Source organism: Hyla sarda, chromosome 4 (genome assembly GCF_029499605.1).
Source record: "Hyla sarda isolate aHylSar1 chromosome 4, aHylSar1.hap1, whole genome shotgun sequence".
Classification (NCBI taxonomy): domain Eukaryota; kingdom Metazoa; phylum Chordata; class Amphibia; order Anura; family Hylidae; genus Hyla; species Hyla sarda.
The window spans coordinates 75,532,612-75,549,535 of NC_079192.1; the positions used below are offsets into that span (position 1 = coordinate 75,532,612).

The following is a 16,924-nucleotide window of genomic DNA, read 5'->3' on the forward strand; positions in this document are numbered from 1 at the left end:
CCGCCTTTGGCTGTATAGAGCAGTGTTTCCCAACCAGGGTGACTCCCGCTGTTGCAAAACTACAACTCCCAGCATGTCCGGACCACCGTTGGCTATATAGAGCAGTGTTTCCCAACCAGGGTGCCTCCAGCTGTTACAAAACTACAACTCCCAGCATGCCCGGACAGCCAACGGCTGTCCGGGCATGCTGGGAGTTGTAGTTTTGCAACAGCTGGAGGCACCCTGGTTGGGAAACACTGTTATGGGACCAGAAGAACTCCTCCAGGGTGACTGCTCAGCACTGATCCAGGAAAAAAGACAATAGTTCCTGTAGAGTTCTTAGCAGCGTGACACAGCAGGCGGCAGCAAGTCATTCACCAGACAGGGAAGAAGCGTGCGCAAAGTGTGGTAACGTCAATGTATAGGTATGTATATATATATATATATATATATATATATATATATATATGCGCATATATAACACACATACAAATACTACAGTATAGAAAAAGTATAAAAAAAGAGAATATTAAAAAGAATGTGCCTTCTATGAGACAGTAGCCGATCCCCGGAAAACCCACTACAGAGAACAAAGACAGTGCCCAGACATACTGCACCCGGCTCTGCCCACACCACCAACACAATGCGCCAGCCACATACATAAAACAATAAAATAGCCCAAAAAATAAAAATCCGGAATTAAAATTGTGCTGGAGGATAAAGAATCTTCCAATCTGACAGCAAACAGAGAAGGCAGTGAAATGTATGGGGCCACGCCGGGCTCTCTCACCTTGAAGACAGGTCACTGCTCGGGAGAAACATGTGTCTTGTGTGCCGATGGCTCCCTGTCTGCGATCCCATCCAACATATCATTATACAACAGCACAGCATGCTCCGGCTTATTTAACAGGGAGCCTGCGGAATTGCATAAGAGAACTGGACAGTCCTGGCTCTGACGTCATTGCAGTCTGCAAGAGTGGCCCCTGGTGGTCGAAAAATGGAACTGCAGCGATGTAAAAAGAATGGCATCTGCCCAGGCACCATTCTCCGTCCTAGGCTGGGTTCACACCACGTTTTTGCAAATACAGTTCCCGTATCAGGTTTTTGATAAAAAATAAAAATAAAAACTAATTCCTCAAAACCTGACTAAACTGTATCAAAACATGTGTACAAATTTTAATCCTTATACGGTTTGAAAAATGATGTCCGGTTGCATCCGTTTTTTAAAGAAAAAAAAAATGTATACGTTTTTAACTTTTCACTCCATTATGAATAAAGTTTCACTTATTTGATTGAAATTCCAAGAAAAAAACTGTGCAAAGTCAAAAACCGTATGGTGGAAACCGTATGGAACCGTATGCACATATGGTTCACAGTGACTCCCATGATTTAAAAAAAATAAAATAAATAAGTATACGTTTCAATGCGGTTTTTCACCCGGACCAAAAAATAAATAAAAAATAACTAACAAAACCGTACAGGATGCAAAATGGACACAACCGGATGCAACCCGCTTCTTTCCCCATGCCTGTCCTGGGGTCCTGAATCCTATCACCGCCACCGTGAACCCCCTCGTCGCCCCCCCCCCCCCACCACCACCACCACCACAACCGCACCGCGCCCCCCACCGCACCGTCCCAGGCAGAGACCACCGCTGCCGACCGCCCCATTGCCTCCCCCATTCCCGGTTTTATAATTACCTGCTCCCGAGGCCTGGGGTCCGCGCTACTTCTGGCTCCGGCAGCGTCCTCCTGAGCTGTCACTGTGCGCACTGACGGTAACGTCGCTTTGAGGACAGCGTAACACAGGACGCCGCAGGAGCCAGAAGTAGCGCGGACCCCGGGAACAAGTAATTATAAAACCGGGGATGGGGGAGGCAATGGGGCGGCGGCGCTCTCTGGCCAGGAAGGTGCGGTGGGGGGTGCTGCAAGGTGCGGCTGTGGGGTGGTGCATTATCGGCAAGGTAATTGCCGATACTGATAACGTCCAAAATCGTGAATAACGGCCAAACAGAAAACCTAGTCGAAATGCTGAGTGACAACCCCTGAGGTTACTGTAATTCGGCTGCCATTAGTGTGTCAACCAGCAATAACTTGCAGACAGAAGAGAGAAAGGGTGAACAACACCGTGATTTTAACATCAGATTTTAATTGGGAAAAGGTTTCTTGACTAAAAACATTCCAGTCCGCCCTACGGAAGGGTCGATGACTTTCTTTCTAATACTATGTGACACTGAAAATGGAACAAGAGTGGGCGCCTACACCTGGAGCAGTCAGCTACTCACTTGACATGACGCCCAATGGGTTAATCCCGAGTGGCACCCTGACAATTACTCATCACATCATTGCGGCAACCACATAAAAGCCGCGCTCATCTGATAATTTCATTACACGTGTAATCCTGGCCTCTGACGAAAGCTTGCCTGGGCCAAGTGCGGTTTGTGCCGCCTCTTGCCTGCGGGAGCTGTTTAACCCATTAAGCACAGCACAAGTCAGAACGAAAAAAAAATTCTTAAATTCCTACACTGACAATAGCAGTTGGCTGTCCGGGCATGCTGGAAGTTGTAGTTTTGCTTTATTTTGCATGGGACTATTGTGTACGCACGCAATGCAGATGGTTGCAGGGAAATTTTAAACAAAATTTGCGCAGATACACACATTTCCTAAAAAATTCACTTCAGCACCCCATTTTCTATGAGTTAGTCCTTACTTTTGACTACCAATAACACAGTGTAAAACCAAAACAGTTCAACAAGTCTTTATTGGTGAAAGAGGGGGGAAAAAAATTATATATACACACACATACATACACACACACACACACACACACACACACACACACACACACACACACAGTCATGGCCGTAAATATTGTCACCCCTGAAATTTTTCTAGAAAATGAAGTATTTCTCACAGAAAAGGATTGCAGTAACACATGTTTTGCTATACACATGTTTATTCCCTTTGTGTGTATTGGAACTAAACAAAAAAAGGAGGAAAAAAGCAAATTGGACATAATGTCACCAAACTCCAAAAAAGTGCTGGACAAAATTATTGGCTCACTTAACTTATTTTTTTCTAAAGGGTGTGCAACCAAATATTAACTGAAATCAGTCGCTTCCTATAACCATCAATAAGCTTCTTACACCTCTCAGCCGGAATGTTGGACCACTCTTCCTTTATAAACTGCTCCAGGTCTCTCTTATTGGAAGGCGCCTTTTCCCAACAGCAATTTTAAGATCTCTCCACAGGTGTTCAATGGGATTTAGATCTGGACTCATTGCTGCCACTTCAGAACTCTCCAGCACTTTGTTCCCATCCACTTCTGGGGGCTTTTTGACATATGTTTGGGGTCATTGTCCTGCTGGAAGACCCAAGATCTCTGATGCAAACCCAGCTTTTCTGACACTGGGTTATACAGTGCGACCCAAAATCCGTTGGTTATCCTCAGATTTCATGATGCCTTGTACACATTAAAGGCACCCAGTGCCAGAGGCAGCAAAACATCCCCAAAACATCATTGAACCTCCACCATATTTCACTGTAGGTACTGTGTTCTTTTCTTTGTAGGCCTCATTCCATTTTCGGTAAACTGTAGAATGAGGTGCTTTACCACAAGACATTTTCCATTAAGGATTTTGGCAAATATAGTCTTGCTTTTTTTTTTTTTTTATGTCTCTGTGTCAGCAGTGGGGTCCTCGTGGGTCTCCTGCCATAGCGTTTCATTTCATTTAAATGTTGACAGATAGTTTGCGCTGACACTGATGCTCCCTGAGCCTGCAGGACAGCTTTAATATCTTTGGAACTTGTTTGGGGCTGCTTATCCACCATCCGGACTATCCTGCGTTGACACCTTTCATAAATTTTTCTCTTCCATCCACACCCAGGGAGATTAGCTACAGTGCCATGGGTTGCAAACTTCTTGATAATGTTGCGCACTGTGGACAATGGCAAATCTAGATCTCTGGAGATGGACTTGTAACGTTGAGATTGTTGATATTTTCCCACAATTTTGGTTGTTAAGTCCTTAGACAGTTCTCTTCTCCTCTTTCTGTTGTCCATGCTTAGTGTGGCACACACAGACACACAATGCAAATACTAAGTGAACTTCTCTCCTTTTTATCTGCTTTCAGGTTTGATTTTTATATTGCCCATACCTGTTACTTGCCCTAGGTAAGTTTAAAGGAGCATCACATGCTTGAAACAATCTTATTTTTCCACAATTTTGAAAGGATGCCAATAATTTTGTCCAGCCCAGTTTGGTGTGACATGTCCAATTTGCTACACACAAAGAGAATAAACATGTGTATAGCAAAACATGTGTTACTGCAATCCTTTTCCATGACTGTATGTATACACACGTGGCGCTCTGCATCAGCCAACATCAGCTGTTTTCTCCGTGCGCTCCTAGCATCAGTGATTCTTGGAGCGCTCTGGGGGAAAACAGCTGATCCGGAGCTCCGGTGTGGGGAAAACTCCTGCAGGCCTTTACTTACCATGTGCTTGCTTCTGGCGGCTGTGCCTTCCTGCAGGATGAGTGACAGGCCAGCGCCTCAGAGCCATGTCCAGAGTGTCCACGCGTCATCATGACGCTGCCTCTGGACTGGTTCATGTCCCAGCAGGTATGGGGACCCCTAGTGGCCAGATTTTCACGCCATGATTTCTGTAAAAATTGTACTAAATTGTCTGATGAAGTATATAAGAAAATTTTATGTTTTGCCAAGATGTACAACATATAAAAAGTTTTTTCATTTGACAGTGCCCATTTAAGCAGAAAATAAATCCTCGTCTTGACGTTCCATTGATATAAATGGGGCTCTGTTTCCAGGCAGATTTTGAGGCAAAATCCTTGTGGAAATGATTTCGTACACATGGGGCAGTGGAGAATTTCAGTTTCTCTTCATCATTTTCCTCAGTGTGAACATAGTCTTACACAATTCCAAGTAAATCATAAAATGACCATTATAGAAATTGAGTGATTACCTAACTACACGATCGTGTATGCCAAGTGCCAATGATACCATATGAAGAAGACAATGGCGGCCATATACAGCGACCCCCCCACAACCTACGATGGCCCCATCCAGGGCAGCGGTGACGGTCCGGAGGTGAGTATAACTTCCTATACTTTTCATTGCATGGATCCCCTAACATACGATGGTTTCAACTAACGATGGTTCATTTGGAACGAATTACCATCGTATGTTGAGGGACCACTGTATAATACACATAAGACCCCAGAACTCACTACAATACCTCCTTTAATCCCCCAGCACTTACAGTAATGTGTCTTCTTCCTCCTCATTCCCTTCCTTTGCCCCCATACCCCCCCACCCCCAGTAGTAACAGCAGTGTTAGGCTGGGTTCACACCACGTTTTGTTAAATACGGTTCCCGTATACGGCTGGGAGGAGGGGGGCGGGGCTTAATCGCGGCGCCTGCACTCAGCCGTATTCGGGAACCGTATTTAATGCATGTCTATGAGCCGACCGGAGTGAACCACAGCCACCGGTCGGCTGCTTTTTCGGCCATATGCGGTTTCCCGACCGCAGGCAAAAACGTTGTCCACCATGCTGGGAGTTGTAGTTTTGCAACAGCTGGGGATACCCTGGTTGGGAAACACTGATCTAGTTAGAGATAATGTATTTGTAGGAGGACTTGTCCACTGTTGGTAATTTTTTTCATTGTTAGAAAGGCTACTGAATATAAACCCCACTCATAAAATACCCAAACCCACTGCAGTGCCATCACATGAAAAATTACAGGGGTACTTCAGCGGAAAGCTATTTTTTATTTTTCAAATCAACTGGTGCTAGAAGGTTACATTTGTAAATTACTTCTACTGAAAAAAAAATCTTAATCCTTCCAGTACTTATCAGCTGCTGTATACTACAGAGAAAGTTGTATAGTTATTTTCTCTCTGACCACAGTGCTCTCTGCAGACACCTCTGTCCATGTCAGGAACTGTGCAAAGCAGGAGAAAATCCCCATAGTAAACCTTTCCTGCTCTGGACAGTTCCTGACATGAAGAGAGGTGTCAGCAGAGAGCACTGTAGACAGATTGGAAAGAACTACACAACTCCCTCTGTAGTATACAGCAGCTGATAAGTACTGGAAGTGTTAAGATTTTTTGTATAGAAGTAATTTAATAATCTGTTCAACCTTCTAGCACCAGTTGATTTGAAAAAAATAAAATAAAAATAGTTTTCCACTGGAGTACCCCTTTAATGTGCCAAAAGGAGGTCAGTCCTGGGTCAGCTGACTTCCTGTAAACCACCTGATGACATCATCACCTATTAGATCACAAACCCCCCCTGCTCTCCCAGCTCTATCTATATACTACTGCTGTTGCTATCTCTATGGGATCAGGATATAAAGTGTATATTTATATATATATATATACACACACACACACACACACACACCTGTCTTGAGGCTGTAATCACACACAGTGTTTCTATTTTTATTTTATTTTCAGTTTTAGCTGTGATTTTTTCAAATTTGCGTTAAAAAGTTGCTAAATTAAAAGGAGATATCCAATGATGAAAAACGTTTCCCCTATCCTAAGAATAGGGAATACGTTTCAGATCGCGAGGGGTCCGACCGCTGGGGCCCCCCTGCAATCTCCTGTACGGGGCCCAGCAGCCTGCGGGAGGGGGCGTGTTGACCACCGCACGAAGCGGCGGCTGACACACCCCCTCAATACAACTCTATGACAGAGCCGATGCGCTGCCTTCAGCGATCTCCTGCTCTGCCATAGCGATGTATTGAGGAGGAGTGTTGGCCGCCGCCGCTTCTCCTGCTCTGCCATAGCGATGTATTGAGGAGGAGTGTTGGCCGCCGCCGCTTCTCCTGCTCTGCCATAGCGATGTATTGAGGAGGAGTGTTGGCCGCCGCCGCTTCTCCTGCTCTGCCATAGCGATGTATTGAGGAGGAGTGTTGGCCGCCGCCGCTTCTCCTGCCCTGCCATAGCGATGTATTAAGGAGGAGTGTTGGCCGCTGCCGCTTCTCCTGCCCTGCCATAGCGATGTATTGAGGAGGCGTGTTGGCCGTCGCTTCGCGCAGTGGTCGACACCCGCTATCTGGCCAGGAGATCGTAGGGGTCCCAGGGGTCGGACCCCCGTGATCTGAAACTTATCCCCTATCCTTAGGATAAGGGATAAGTTTTTCAGCACTGCACCACCCCTTTAACGCAACTGTGCAAATCATAGTAAAAATTTGTCATTTTTACAGCGATTTTTTAAAAATTCCAGCAGAAACATGAAAAATGCAGAAAAAAAATCAACATGTAAACACAACCTAAAGACTTCAAATCTTTACGAAACACTTCAATTGTGATTATAGGTCAAGGCACACTTAAAAAAAAAAAAAAACACCACTTGGAATAAAAAAACGCATCAAAACTGCACATAGTGTGAACTGTCACCAACCCACTTAGGTAGCCTCCAGTCTCTGCGGGCTGATTAGATGACCAGGTGCAGTGATCAAATGCCACACCAAAAGCCAGGGGATTTAAAGGGGTAGTCCGCTGCTCAGCGTTTGGAAAAAAAAACTGTTCCGAATGCTGGAGATGGCGCCGGGAGCTCGTGACGTCATAGCCCCATAGCCGTCACGACACCTCCCAGAGACTTGCATTGAGGGGGCAGGACGTGACGTCATGAGGGGGCGGGGCTATGACGTTACAAGTTCCTGGCGCTGGCTCCAGCATTCAGAACAGTTTGTTCCAAACGCTGAGCAGCGGAGTACCCCTTTAAGAGAAAAATGGGCAGCATTAGCAAGTCATTGCAAGTGATGGATTTGAATCCTATATAAAGCCCAACCCACATTAATTAGACGCACAACGCATACACAAGAACCTCTACATTATTCTCCGTTTTTGAAATTCTTTTTAAAATTCTGCTCTGAAATTCCGGTGCAGCAGAGTCCTATTGCTGGCAATGGGATTCCCCAGCACAGTGCATACGACGGAAATTTTAGCGGCGAGTATTCTGCCGCAAAAATAATAATCTTGTCATCCATGGGAACAAAATGAATCTTGACATCTATTGGGACGCAGACATTGCCGTTAATAGGAACGCAGGCATTGCTGTCTATGGGGACGATAATGTCCACCCGGTCCTAGTCAGCACTGGCAGGACTCAATCTCTGGCAAGAATTCTCAGTGTGAACCTAGCCTTATATTAGCCAATTCTGCACTATATAAGCCCAAAAAAAAAAAAAAAAAATACATCGAACATCTGCCGCTGAAATATGTGCATCAGCCTCCAATTTCTGTTGTGTAAGTAAATGTCACATTTTGACCTGACCTATGAACATATCCTTAATGTCCAGTTTATCACCCTACTAGACAGACATGCTTTAGAGCAGTGGTCTCCAACCTGCGGACCTCCAGATGTTGCAAAACTACAACTCCCAGCATGCCCGGACAGCCAACGGCTGTCCGGGCATGCTGGGAGAAGTAGTTTTGCAACATCTGGAGGTCCGCAGGTCGGAGACCACTGCTTTAGAGGTTATAGGTGAGAAAGATCTTTGGCTGCTGTCCCTCGCATGGTGCTGGATCACAGGTCATAGGCTAAAAATAATCTTATCTATTAGTACAGTATGCGGATATAAAACATTATATATATATATATATATATATATATATATATATATATATTTTACATACACACACACATATATATATATATATATATATATATATATATATATATATATATTCTAATATTTCATTTATTATTTATAAAAAAAATAATTGCACATTTTAAATTGATAGAAAGTGACGTAGAAGGGTCAGAAAGTTCATTTACAAGGGATTACGTGATGCCTGGGGGAATTCCTGACACTATTCACATGTACCGTGCGTTTCACGTGCAGCGATGGATCCTTCTGTGCAAAGTGCACACCTCAGATATACTTTATCTCCTGGAGGAATGTGACAGGGAGGTCACAATGTTACACTGAAGAAGTCGCCCGTGTGAATTCCCGTTGCCAGCAGCCATATCCAGAAGTGCAATAGGGCAACAGCAGCGCACACTTGTATCTATCCATAAAGATATCAGCTACTAAAAGAGTTGGACTAGAGATGAGCGAACTTACAGTAAATTCGATTCGTCACGAACTTCTCGGCTCGGCAGTCGATGACTTTTCCTGCATAAATTAGTTCAGCTTTCAGGTGCTCCCGTGGGCTGGAAAAGGTGGATACAGTCCTAGGAGATTCTTTCCTAGGACTGCATCCACCTTTTCCAGCCCACCGGAGCACCTGAAGGCTGAACTAATTTTACGCAGGATAAGTCCTCGACTGCCGAGCCGAGAAGTTCGTGACGAATCCAATTTACTGTAAGTTCGCTCATTTCTAAGTTGGACGACAGATACTAACAGATACAACGCAAAGCACAAAAATATTCCCAAATCTGCACCACACAACCCCTGGGACCCACCGCGATCTCCTGAACTGGCCCCCGGTTCTCTGAAAGGAGTGTGTGCCGTCCCCAGCAGTTGGATCCCCGCAGATCCGACTGTGGATAGGGGATAAGTTACTTTTCACTGCACAACTCCTTTAAAGAGATACTCCACAGTTTGTTTTTTTAATACAACTGGTGCCATGAAGTTAAACAGATATGTAAATTACTTCTATTTAAAAAAAATCTCAATACTTCCAACACTTATCTGCTGCTGTATGTTAAAAGAGGAAGTTCTTTTTATTTTTTGAATTTTCTTTCTGTCTGACCACAGTGCTCTCTGCTGACACTTCTGTCCATATCAGGAACTGTTCGGAGCAGGAACAAATCCCCATAACAAACCTCTCCTGCTCCGGACAGTTCCTGACACAGACAGAGGTGTCAGCAGAGAACACTGTGGTCAGACAGAAAGGAAATTCAAAAATAAAAGAACTTTCTCTGTAGCATACAGCAGCTGATAAGTACTGGAAGGATTAATATTTTTAAATAAAAGTTATTTACAAATCTGTTTAACTTTCTTGCACCAGTTGGTTAAAATTTTTTTTTTTCCAGTGGAGTACCCCTTTAACCCCTTCATGTCCCAGCCCATTTTCACCTCCATGACCTGGGCATTTTTTGAAAATCTGACCACTGTCACTTTAAACATTAATAACTCTGGAATGCTTTTAGTTATCATTCTGATTCCGAGATTGTTTTTTCGTGACATATTCTACTTTATGTTATTGGTAAAATTTCACTGATACTTGCATCCTTTCTTGGTAAAAAATCTAAAAATGTCATGAAAATTTTGAAAATTTAGCATTTTTCTAACTTTGAAAGTCTCTGCTTGAAAGGAAAATGGATATTCCAAATAAATTACATATTGATTCACATATACAATATGTCTACTTTGTGTTTGCATTAAAAAATTGACAAGTTTTTACTTTTGGAAGACACCAGAGGGCTTCAAAGTTCCGCAGCAATTTTCCAATTTTTCTCAAGATTTTCAAAATCGTAATTTTTCAGGGCCCAGTTCAGGTTGGAAGTGGATTTTAAGGGTCTTCATATTAGAAATACCCCATAAATGACTCCATTATAACAACTGCACCCCCCAAAGTATTCAAAATGACATTTAGTAAGTGTTTAGTGTTTAGATGTTTCACAGGAATAGCAGCAAAGTGAAGGAGAAAATTCTAAATCTTCATTTTTTACACTCGCATTTTCTTGTAGACCCAATTTTTGAATTTTTACAAGGGGTAAAAGGAGAGAAATCACCCTAAAATTTGTAACCCAATTTCTCTTGAGTAAGGAAATACCTCATATGCATATGTAAAGTGTTCGGCGGGCGCAGTAGAGGGCTCAGAAGGGAAGGAGCGACAATGGGATTTTGGAGAGTGAGTTTTTCTGAAAGGGTTTTTGGGGGGCATGTCCCATTTAGGAAGCCCCTATGGTGCCAGAACAGTGGACCCCCCCCCCCACATGTGACCCCATTTTGGAAACTACACCCCTCACGGAATGTAATAAGGGGTGCAGTGAGCATTTACACCCCACTGGCGTTTGACAGATTTTTGAAACAGTGGACTGTGCAAATCAAAAATTTTATTTTTCATTTTCACAGACCACTGTTCCAAAAATCTGTCATACACCAGTGGGGTGTAAATGCTCACTGCACCCCTTATTAAATTCCGTGAGGGGTGTAGTTTCCAAAATGGGGTCACATATGGATATTTATTGTTTTGCGTTTGTCAGAACTGCTGTAACAATCAGCCACCCCTGTGCAAATCACCTCAAATGTACATGGCGCACTCTCCCTTCTGGGCCTTGTTGTGCGCCCCCAGAGCACTTTGCGCCCACATATGGGGTATCTCCATACTCGGGAGAAATTGCATTACAAAATTTAGAGAGTCTTTTTTCCCTTTTACCTCTTGTGAAAATGAAAAGTATAGGGCAACACCAGCATGTCAGTGTAAAAAATTTATTTTTTTACACTAACATGCTGGTGTAGACCCCAACTTCCCCTTTTCATAAGGGGTTAAAGAAGAAAAAGCCCCCCAAAATTTGTAAGGCAATTTTTCCTGAGTAAGGCGATACCCCATATGTGTCCCAAAACTGTTGCCCTGAAATACGACAGGGCTCCAAAGTGAGAGAGCGCCATGCGCATTTGAGGCCTGAATTAGGGATTTGCATAGGGGTGGACATAGGGGTATTCTATGCCAATGATTCCCAAACAGGGTGCCTCCAGCTGTTGCAAAACTCCCAGCATGCCTGGACAGTCAATGGCTGTCCGGCAATACTGGGAGTTATTATTTTGCAACAGCTGGAGGCTCCGTTTTGGAAACAGTAGCGTACCAGACGTTTTTCATTTTTTTGGGGAGGGGGGCTGTGTAGGGGTATGTGTATATGTAGTGTTTTTTACTTTTTATTTTAGGTTAGTGTTAGTGTAGTGTAGTGTTTTTAGGGTACAGTCACATGGGCAGAGGTTCACAGCAAGTTTGCCGCTGGAAGTTTGAGCTGCAGCGCAAAATTTGTGCCATCTCAAACTTGCAGCACTCACTGTAAACCTCCGCCCATGTGAGTGTACCCTGTACATTCACATTGGGGGGAAGGGGGAAAACATCCAGCTGTTGCAAACTCCGAGCATTCCCTTTGGCTGTCCGTGCATGCTGGGAGTTGCAGTTTTGCAACAGCTGGAGGAACACTGGTTTGGAAACACTAAGTTACGTAATAAACGTTCAAGTGTTTTGCAACCAAACTTAGTGTTTCCAAACCAGTGTGCCTCCAGCTGTTGCAAAACTACAACTCCCAGCATGCATGGTCTGTCAGTGCATGCTGGGAGTTATAGTTTTGCAACAATTGCAACAGCTGGAGGCACTGAGGTAGGAAACGGACAATGTTTCCCAACTAGTGTGCCTCCAGTTGTTGCAAAACTACAACTCCCAGCATGCCCAGACTGCCCAGGCATGCTGGAAGTTGTAGTTCGGCAATATCTGAAGGATCAGATGTTGCCGAACTACAACTTCCAGCATGCTTGGGCAGTCTGGGCATGCTGGGAGTTGTAGTTTTGCAACATCTGGAGGTCCTCAGTTTGGAGACCACTGTATAATGGTCTCCAATCTGTGCTCTTCCAGATGTTAGAGAACTACAACTCCCAGCATGCCTGGACAGACTGAGCATGCTGAGATTTGTAGTTTTGCAACATCTGAAAGAGCACAGATTGGAGACCATTATACAGTGGTCTCCAAACTGAGGACCTCCAGATGTTGCAAAACTACAACTCCCAGCATGCCCGGATAGCCAAAGGCTGTCTGGGCATGCTGGGAGTTGCAGTTTTGAAACTCCCAGAGGCAGCAGTGAGATCGCTTTACGGCGATCTCACTGCTGCCAATTAAGATGCTGCACTGCTGCCGGAAACTCACCTCCGGGACGCAGCGCCGCCGGGACCGCATGGAGGACGTCGCTCGCGCCGGGACCGCTCGGGACACCGCTCGGACGGGTAAGTGACGCCGGGGGACGGGTAAGGGACACTTAGCAGAGCGGTGTGTGTCCTGATCCCTGTGATCCGGACTCACATACCGCGCTGCTAAGTATTCTCATAGAGAAACGCTGCTATCAGCTAGTCAGATTTGACCAGCTGATAGCAGCGATCGCTGGGGGGGGGGGATGAAACCCCCCGTGGTCGCATGGTAAGATGGCTGGCTATCAGTGATAGCCACCATCTTTCCGGGCGCTGAGGGGTGCACAATAGATACAATAAAATGTCTGAGCTTTGAAAGGCTCTGTATCATACCTTTTCCCTTGCTCACATTGTATGAGCTCCCAGCAGGAGAAAGTGGGCGTTCCCCTGCAGGCATGACATCACTGAAGCCTGTGAGAGCTGTGCCTCACCATGCCCCAAACACACTTCCTGAGTTTGGTCTCCTGTCAGGCCAAGGGGAGACCAAACTAACTGTTTGACATGTGGCAGGGAGCAAAACAGAGCCACCTAGTGGCCATTTTTTTCAATCACATTAAAAACATATAAAGATTGAGAATTTTAACAGCAAGTAAATAGCAAAGTGTCTTATAATTACATAAGGAAGAATATATTAAAAGTTTGGTTTGGCTTCCATTGAATTCTATACCACACACAGAATTTTCTGGAAACTGCAAAATTCAATGGAAAAAAAAAACTGCGGAGAAAAGCAACTGCACACAAGGACCAATGATAAGTCCCCCATGTTAATAATAAGATGGGGTATTACCATTTGGTTTTCCCAATAAATTCAATCACTGCGCAGTCCATGCGTCCTCTTCACACTGTTATACACGCGTATTACCTTCCATGAGCTGACCAATCACAACTCTGCTTTCATTTATAAAACTCTTCTGGTCAAATGAAAGCTGTGAGACGATTGGTTGCTATGGGCCACAAATAAAGTTGTTGTTTATTTATTGTTTCTTTTAGACAGATTGAATCAATCTTCCTCAGGGACCATTCACACTACAGAATGTCTCAGTGCGGAGATTCCAGTAGACTCGCTCTGTCTTCAGTGGATTCTGCACCTTGCACGTCGCAGAATTTCCGCCATGGAAATTTCCATTCTGGACCCCGTCACAATTCTGTCTACAACTGTTTTACCATCAATGGGGATGGCACATAACCGTGCAGTCATTGTGGCGCCCCCTGCTGCTCACAGAGCTACGCCGGACATTCTGTAGTGTGCACCTGACCTGCGGCATTATGTCACTACAACCTCATAAGACCCCCACTAAAAAAAACACCTGGTTGGGAAACACTGTTATAGACCGTGGTCTTTCTACTGTGGACCTCCAGATGACTACAACTCCCAGCATGGCTGTCCAGTCATGCTGGGAGTTGTGGTCATATGGAAGTCCATTGTTTGGAGACCAGAAGGTTTCTGTGTAACCCTAAGGCTAAGTTTCTACTTGGTTTTTTGTCCTGCATTTTTTGGGTAAAAAAAATAAATAAATAAAAAAAACGCCTGAAAAAAACGCCAGTGCAATTTCCTGCGTCTGGCGTTTTTTCATTTGTGTGGAAATTGCACCTTGGCAGTTTTTTTTGTACCCAAAATTTGGGTACAGTAGTGATGGAAAAAATATGTATTTAACGAAATTTATATTTTTTCTAACTACATTTTTAATAAAGTGTGTGTGTGTTTCACTTTTCTTCTTTATTTTTTTACATTTTCTAGGTAGTACTACTACTCCCAACATGGAACACACTGTTCTATGCTGGGAGTAGTAGTACCTGTACTAATAGACATGTCGCCCCTGGTGTTAGTCCTGACACCCGATGCGATCGTCCATAATATAGCAGAGATGCGGAGCGGCTCTATACAGCGCTCACATCTCTGCACTATACTCCGACCAGTGATATGAATAGAACATCATTCATTCATATTTTCTGCCCAGAGTGGGGATTGGCCGGATGGTTGCAGCCAATCACAGCTCTCAGGGAAATATGAATGAATGATGTTCTATTCATATCACTGGTCGGAGTATAGTGCAGAGATGTGAGCGCTGTATAGAGCCGCTCCGCATCTCTGCTATATTATGGACGATCGCATCGGGTGTCAGGACTAACACCAGGGGCGACATGTCTATTAGTACAGGTACTACTACTCCCAGCATAGAACAGTGTGTTCCATGCTGGGAGAAGTAGTACTACCTAAAAATATGTAAAAAATAAAGAAAAAAAGTGAAAAATACACACACACACACTACATTATTATTATTATTGTCGGCTACATTTTTAGGTCCCCGCCCACCCACATAAATTGATCCCTGTTTTAAAAATTTGGTTATAAAAAAGATAGATTTCGTTAGATACAATTTTTTCCTTCACTATTGTATTTTTTTTTTTTAATGGTACCCTACGAAATTTTATAAAAAAAAAAAAAAAAAAAAAAAAAAAAAAAAAAAAAAAAAAAGGTATCTCCGTCACTTTTCGGGATCGCTAAAGTCCAAATAAAAAGAATAAAAACAGCCTGAAAAAAATGCCAAAGTTAAAACCCACATATCGTTCTTCTTGCCTTTTTTTTCCCTCCCATAGACTTCTATGGGAGAAAAGCGCCACGATTTTGACAAAAAAAAATAAAAAATAAAAATCGCCAGTGGCTCAACATGCTGCAATTTTGGAAAAGCGCCAAAGGAGCTGAAAAATGCCATAAAAAAAGAGTGAAAAAACACCAAAAGGATTTAAAAAAAAAAAAAAACACCCAAGTGAAAAACACCCAAGTGAAAAACACCCAAGTGAAAAACACCCAAGTGGATTTGTGATTTCTCATTGATTTGACTGCAGCGTTTTTTGGCCGAAAAAACGCCATGCAACAGAATTGGCGTTTTTTCTTGGCGTTTTTTCCTAAAAAATTAAATAAAATAAACAAGTAGAGACTTGGCCTAAGCCATGTGGTACAGTGCGCAGTATGATGGTGGGCACGGTACATGTCATGTGATTACAGCAAGCGCCAAAGCATCACTCATGGTCAATGTCAACAGAAACCCATGTAACTCTATGGCCATGATAGTGCAGCATGGAGGAGACCCAGGGCAGTGTTTCTCAAGCAGCGTGCCTCCAGCTGTTGCAAAACTACAACTCCCAGCATGCCCGGACAGCCTTCGGCTGTCCGGGCATGCTGGGAGTTGTAGTTTTGCAACAGCTGGAGGCACACTGCTTGAGAAGCACTGCCCCAGGAGATGCCATCGCATGTGTAGCACCTGACATAGGTATGGCACTACACCGGTCTCCACATCAGTGCCCCCCAGGCCCATGCCAGGTACAATCCACACACAGCACATGTGCCCGCTGTATTACCTGCCATCACCGGATCACAATGGCGACTGTCTGCAGCGGCCCGTATCCCTGGGCTTTGTCTGCCAGCCCCTGTGAGGAGGAGCGGTGGCAGCGGCGGTAGCGGTATGAGGTGCCAGGGGATGGAGGCGGAACCCGTACTCTCAACCACAGCGACACTGACAGATCACAGCCAACCACGCCCCCCCTGTACGTCATGACGTCACCACGCCGTGTTCTGGTCTGAAGCCCCCGCTGCGCTGCCAGTCACCTGACCACTTCCTGTTCTGTACATGATCGCCAACCACGTGCTCAGTGCTGAGCTGCCCCGGTGTAACGGCGATTTTACGGTTCAGACATCCCAATATGAAGACAGACTGTCCTGATGTAGAGTCACCTGTACAGACATAAGTTTCTCAGTACAGTAGACTCTCCCAATAGTGGACACTCACAGAAAAATAAAAACTCTGCTATTAAAGGGGTAGTCCAGTGGTGAAAAACTTATCCCCTATCCTAAGGATAGGGGATAAGTTTGAGATCGCGGGGGTCCGACCGCTGGGGCCCCCCCACGATCTCTCTGTACAGGGGCCAGGCTCTCCGGCCAGGTAGTGGGTGTCGACCCCCGCACGAAGCGGCGGCCAACACGCCCCCTCAATACATCGCTATGGCAGAGCCGGAGATTGCCGAAGGCAGCGCTCCGGCTCTGCCATAGAGTTG

At 44.6% G+C, this 16,924-nt stretch overlaps 1 protein-coding gene across 2 annotated transcripts in view; it reads right to left on the reverse strand.

The window, feature by feature from the left end:
• The window catches only part of SLC23A2 (solute carrier family 23 member 2), a 138,958-nt gene extending 122,547 nt beyond the window's left edge, over nucleotides 1–16,411 (reverse strand). The window contains exon 1 of one of the 2 annotated variants that reach the window (XM_056571392.1): nucleotides 16,232–16,411. The gene's annotated coding sequence lies outside the window, so the exon portion shown is untranslated. Of the gene's footprint in view, nucleotides 1–769; nucleotides 888–16,231 lie in introns of those variants that run through there. The other variant, XM_056571393.1, reaches the window with a different exon arrangement.
• Nucleotides 16,412–16,924: the final 513 nt, after the last annotated feature.